We start from the raw sequence: 6,679 nt of genomic DNA, 5'->3' as shown, positions 1-6,679 counted from the left end.
CCCAGCACAATGGCAAGATTTGGAATCGGCCTTTCGACGTCCCGAGCTCGCAGCCGAGCGCCAGAGGTACCACGGGAGGCCTTGCCTCGGGGCTGTACGGGAGGAGCTGGAGCTGTGGCCCAGCTGCTCTTCCTATCCGGACCTTGGCCGGAGCTGGGGAAGGCCGGGCTCCACTTCCCGATGCCTGGGGCATTGCCCGGCCTGCCAATGAACGCACGGATTCTAGAGGCTGACAGACCTCCAAGGTCAGGGGGCAAGATGCTGAGGAAAATCGTCGTGCCCGCACAAGGCAGAAGGGAAGGCGGCCCTGCCCGGGAACTTGGCAGAAGGGCAAAGGCCTTGGCGATGGGCTTTTGCGAGTTGCCTTGAGAGCGGAGCCCCATTTTCGGACTTTTCCCTTCCCCTTTCAGGCTTTGCTTTGCTTGCCATAAAAAGCCATTGTTTATCTGAGATGCCTCCGGGAGGGGAGGGGAGGGGGCACGGGTGGGGGAATGCTGGCAGAAATTGTGCTACACTTCAATAAAATGTCCTTGCCAAAACTCTCCTGGCTTTGTTCGTGTTACTCTTTCGCGTATTCTTGGTTTCATTCTGGCTAGGGAGGAGCTTTGCCATCTGTGTCACTTCCACATACTACAATGGGACAGCAGGTGGCACTGGCAACCAAGGGAAGACTATCCTGAGGGGGGGGAGGTAGGATTTTTGAGTAGCTCCTGTCCCACGTGCCAGGTCCCAACTCCACGGAGATTTCAGAGCTTCGCAAAAAAGACAATGCATTCAGGGAGGACCCAGCCTTGACTGACCTCTTAACTGCAGTGCACCTCACCTTCCTCATCTGGCCAGTGCCCGGAAAGTAGCCCCTGCCTCAGGAGCTTGCTTTGAAGAGCAAATGGAACAATGGCAATCAGTAAGCCTCAAACTCTGGCAGCCGAGAAGGTGGTGCTTAGTGTTCCCAGATTTCCTCTGTTCTTTCCTCCCTCCCTCTCAGGGTCTCTCTCTGCCTCTCTTGGTGACCCTCTTTGTCTCTCTTTCTGTCTCTGTTTAAGCGGAGGACTGTGTGTCTAGTTTCCCAAAACAGGAGCCTACTCTAGGCCACAGGAAAAGTGGCTGGGAAGGATATAGGACACAAGATGATTGGAATGGGCCAGAACTCTGGAGAAGTGTACTTGAAACAAAGATTCTTCCAAAAGGAGTTAACATTCAGAAGAAGATGGGTATCTAGTTTAGCATGGTGGTAAATAGTTCTCTGGTTCAGTATGATTGAATTAATCTTATGACATATAATGGTTTCCTGGTGATATGATAGGCTTATACTCAGTATGATGAATGGATTAAATTGTAATAGAGTATTTAAGAGGTCTCAGTCAGAGAGGTCACAGAACAACTGGCTCTCAGTCTCCTTGTATCATCCTCTCACAAGAGATGTATTCCAGCAGCCACTGTCAGGTGACTCCAGTGCATTCCAACAAATGATGACTTGTGATTTATTTATTTTCCATGATTAGCAAGGTATGCATAAATGAGTGACAGATTCATGAGCAACTATCCTTTCTTGATACCATGTTAGCCCATAAATTCAAAAGAATAATAAAATGAAAGAAATGTTTTGGGGCTACTTCCAAATCAGGATTCATCTATGTTGACTTTCCTTTTGCCCTTTAACTGATCCCAATCAAATCCCATAATACCCACAAAACCCTTCCATTGTTTATCAAAATTGAGGGAAACTCCTGATGCCCTCTAACCTTTATCTCACAGTCTAGTGGGCCTTTCCAGAGAGAAGACATCACCAGTATGGTTGATTCTAGAGAAAGACATGCAGGCTGGGGGCAGCAATCTCAGTCCCTTTCCAGGAAAGGAAGCAAGAAGACAGTACCTTCAAGTATACTTCTCCAAAGTCCAGCCCGCTCCATCCGCTGTCTTTGCCTGGGAGGAGCAGTCCCCCGCGCCTGAGAGGAGCAGTCCCCAAGCCCAGTCTTTATTTGTGGCTGAGAGGGCCCTGGGCCTTGGTTCTCCGTGGGTGTCTCTTCTTGACATTCTGGGACTGCTGCACCTCTCCCACGCTTTCTCTTCTGACATCGCCCTCTTGCTCCCGCTTGTCCCGTGTCCCATCCCCTCGGGGTGTGGGCGAGAGTGGGGTAGGAAAAGCACCCGAGCCATGGAGGTGGAGATCCTTCCCACAGCCAAGAAGATAGATAAGATGGTGCAGAACGAGAACGCGGCCGGGGCACTGGAATTACTAAAGGAACTTCAAGACGTTCCCATGACTCTGGAATTATTGAGGTCCACAAAAATTGGAATATCGGTAAATACTGTGCGCAAGCAGAGCACAGATGAACAAGTCACATCATTAGCCAAGTCTCTCGTCTCACGCTGGAAGAAGTCGGTCTCTGGGCCCTCCAAGACTGAAGCAAGCAAAAAAGGGACCTGCTCACTCTTCCCAATGCAGGCCTGAGGCAAAACGAGAAAGGAGCTGCAGGAGCAAAGCAAAGGAAGAGACAAAGGCTTCTGATTCCTTCATTAAAGCTTTCCCCCGGGCACCAAGCACTTCAGGTTTGGTTCCCATCAAGTGCCGAGAGTTGCTTGCTGCAGCCCTCAGAACTGGAGGTGACTACTTCGCTATTGGCGCCGATGTAGAAGAACTGGGCGCTCAGATTGAGGAAGCTGTATATCAGGAGTTACGGAACAGGGACATGAAGTATCAAAACAGGCTACGAAGGAGAACAGCAAATCTCAAGGATGCAAAGAATCCAAACTTAAGGAAAAACGTACTGTGTGGGAACATACCTCCAGATTCCTTTGCTAGAATGACTGCAGTCGAAATGGCTAGTGAGGAACTTAAAGAGATACGCAGAAACCTGACCAAAGAAGCTATTAGAATACATCAAATGGCCCGGACGGGTGGGACCCAAACGGACCTATTTCGATGTGGCAAATGTAACAAGAAGAACGGTACCTAGACCCAGTTTCACACCCTAAGTCCTTATGAACCTATGACAACATATGTTTTCTGTAACGAATGTGGAAATAGATGGAAGTTGGTTTAGAAGAAGAAATTCGCCAGATACCTGGACACTTACAAAGGAAGATTTTGAATTAGCTTTAAAAACTAAGTCAAGAATCTAGTTTCCCTGCAACTGAGATTTTGTAAAGCATAAAAAAATCCTCGGGGTTAGTTTCTGTTTTTGTTTTTGTATTCTCTTGAAAACATTCTTAGAGAGTCAGTGTTAGGTCAGATAGTGTATGGTGTATGGTGTATGTTTAAAACTTTTTTTTCCCCATTTTGATAACGAAGTCAACATTAAAGTTTTATCAATTTCAACTGTTGGTAACTTGTTTCTTTTTCTTCCAAATGAGAAATGAACTTTAACTTTTTTTTTTAATCTGAAACATACACAAAACCGATTTTGCTTCTCTGTTCATGTGAAAGTGGAATTTGCATTTGTTTCTGTACTGACATGTTCCTACTTTATTAAAGCAGAAGAAAGATTAGTGTAATTTTGGGATTGCCAAATGTCGTGTGGTAAAGAAATCATATTTGGACAGCTGATCTAGTTTGTAGATACCATTTTCAATGAGTCTCTCCCTTTGATCATAAGGACTGTTAATAAGCCTTAGTGATTAGATATCCTTTTGCATCTGTGACTAGCTGTGACCAATTGCAATTCTTGTACTTCTTAACTCTAAATTACTGCTCTTAATAGATCTTCCATGGGGGAAATTGATTTTAAATAAATTGTTTGTTAAAAGTGATCAATTGTCCTTTTTTATTTTTTGATATCAGATTTTAAATTCAAATTTTAAATTTAAATTAAAAAAATTAAAATTTAAACTTCAAAAAATCCTTAATCTTGTTTTCTGTGTGATTTTGGGCAAGTCAATTAATTTCTCTCAGCTACAATTTCTTGAACAGTGAAAGGAAGAATAATAACGGCACTTACCTCCCAACATACTTCTAAAGGTCAAATGCTGTATTTTAAAGCTCTTAGAACACGTATAGCACATAGTCAGCACAAAATAAAAGTATGGTTTCTTCCCTTTATCTTGTTTGATTTTGGACATGTTTCCTTTAAAAAAAGGGGTACAAGTTGTCACAGACTCTTATCTGTGGGAATCTGTAGAGCTCCAGTAGTGTCCCTATCTGGACAGAAAGAGCAGGCATGGCTCCTCCAATAATAGCTATTACCTTGTCCTGCCTGTCACAGCTAAAATTTGGAGTGGAGGTCAGGCCCTGACCTGACAGCCACTGCAGGGAGCTCTCCAATGTCCTGCAATCCTTATAGTAGGTGTTGTAGATGTGAAACAACTGGGTAATGTTAGGGAAAACTAAATCCGAGGAAGAGGCATAGAAAATACACCATATCTGAGGGAACTTAGTTAGGGGGAGAATCATTGTGTGAATCTTACTCTCATCAGGAGAGGCTCAAAGAGTAAATAATTAACATATTTGTTTTTCAGAGAATTTTCTCTCACCTCATTAAAAGGGGGGAGAGGAAAAGGGAAAAGGAAAAGGAGAATAAGTGAAGGGACTTGGAGGGAGGGGGGAGGGATACTAAAAAAAAGGGAGGGTTGTGCGTCACAAGGGGGTCTATAAATTAAATATCGGGGAGGGGGATCAGGGGGGTCAAGGGAAAAAGCATAATCTGGGGATAATATGATGGCAGGAAATACAGAATTAGTAATTTTAACTGTAAATGTGAATGGGATGAATGCTCCCATCAAACGGAGACGGATAGCAGATTGGATCAAAAATCAGAACCCTACCATATGTTGTCTGCAGGAAACACACTTAAAGCAGGGAGATACATAAAGAGTAAAGGTAAAAGGTTGGAACAGAGCCTATTATGCTTCAGGTAAAGCCAAAAAAGCAGGGGTAGCTATCCTTATCTCAGATCAAGCAAAAGCAGAAGTTGATCTAGTTTAAAAAGATAAGGAAGGAAACTATATCCTGCTGAAAGGTAGCATAAATAATGAAGCCATATCAATACTAAACATATATGCACTAAGTGGTATAGCATCTAACTTTCTAAAGGAAAAGTTAAGAGAATTGCAAGAAGAAATAGACAGTATAACTATAATAGTGGGAGATCTAAACCTTGCACTCTCAGATTTAGACAAATCAAACCACAAAACAAATAAGAAAGAAATGTAAAAAGTAAATAGAACATTAGAAAAACTAGGTATGATAGACCTGCAGAGAAAACTGAATGGCAATAGAAAGGAATATACTTTCTTCTCAGAAGTTCATGGATCCTATACAAAAACTGACCATATATTAGGACATAAAGATCTCAAAATTAAATGTAGGAAGGCAGAAATAATAAATGCCTTCTTCTCAGATCACAATGCAATAAAAGCTACATTCAGTAAAAAGTTAGGGGTAAATAGACTAAAAAGTAATTGGAAAATGAACAATCTCATCTTAAAGAATGACTGGGTGAAACAGCAAATTATAGAAACAATTAATAATTTCACCCAAGATAATGACAATGATGAGACATCATACCAAAATCTGTGGGATGCATCTAAAGCAGTAATAAGGGGAAATTTTATATCTTTAGAGGCTTATTTGAAGAAAATAGAGAAAGAGAAGATTAACAAATTGGGCTTACAACTTCAAAGGCTAGAAAAAGACCAAATTATAAACCCCCAACCAAAAATTAAACTTGAAATACAAAAATTAAAAGGAGAAATCAATAATATTGAAAGTAAAAAAAACTATTGAATTAATAAATAAAACCAAGAGTTGGTTTTATGATAAAGCCAATAAAATAGATAAACCTTTGGTAAATTTGATCAGAAAAAAGAAAGAGGAAAATCAAATTGTTAGTCTTACAAATGAAAAGGGGGATCTTTCCACCAATGAAGAGGAAATTAGAGAAATAATGAGTTACTTTGCCCAACTTTATGCCAATAAATTTGATAACTTAAGTGAAATGGATGACTTCCTCCAAAAATATAGGCTCCCTAGATTAGCAGAGGAGGAAATAAATTGCTTAAATAGTCCCATTTCAGAAAAAGAAATAGAACAAGCTATTAATCAACTGCCCAGGAAAAAATCCCCAGGACCAGATGGATTCACATGTGAATTCTACCAAACATTTAAAGAACAATTAGCCCCAATGTTATATAAATTATTTGAAAAAATAGGGGATGAAGGAGTCCTACCAAACTCCTTTTATGACACAGACATGGTACTGATACCTAAACCAGGTAGATTGAAAACTGAGAAAGAAAATTATAGACCAATTTCCTTAATGAATATTGATGCTAAAATCTTAAATAAGATATTAGCAAAAAGACTTCAGAAAATCATCTCCAGGATAATACACTATGATCAAGTAGGATTTATTCCAGGAATGCAGGGCTGGTTTAATATTAGGAAAACTATTAATATAATTGACCATATTCATAATCAAATTAATAAGAACCCTATGATCATCTCAATAGATGCAGAAAAAGCATTTGACAAAATCCAACATCCATTCCTACTAAAAACTCTTGAGAGTATAGGAATAAATGGACTGTTCCTTAGAATAATCAGGAGCATATATTTAAGACCGTCAGTAAGCATAATATGCAATAGAAATAAACTGCAACTTTTCCCAGTAAGATCAGGAGTGAAACAAGGTTGCCCATTATCACCATTACTATTCAATATAGTACTAGAAACGCTAGCCTC

At 40.9% G+C, this 6,679-nt stretch overlaps 1 pseudogene; it reads left to right on the top strand.

Annotated features, from left to right (window-relative positions):
* Positions 1–2,155: 2,155 nt before the first annotated feature.
* On the top strand, positions 2,156–3,044 carry LOC141538607 (transcription elongation factor A protein 1 pseudogene; annotated as a pseudogene).
* Positions 3,045–6,679: the final 3,635 nt, after the last annotated feature.

This window comes from Sminthopsis crassicaudata, chromosome 1, assembly GCF_048593235.1.
Source record: "Sminthopsis crassicaudata isolate SCR6 chromosome 1, ASM4859323v1, whole genome shotgun sequence".
Classification (NCBI taxonomy): domain Eukaryota; kingdom Metazoa; phylum Chordata; class Mammalia; order Dasyuromorphia; family Dasyuridae; genus Sminthopsis; species Sminthopsis crassicaudata.
The sequence above is the reverse complement of the archived record's forward strand: the minus strand, read 5'-3'. Positions and strand labels throughout refer to the sequence as shown.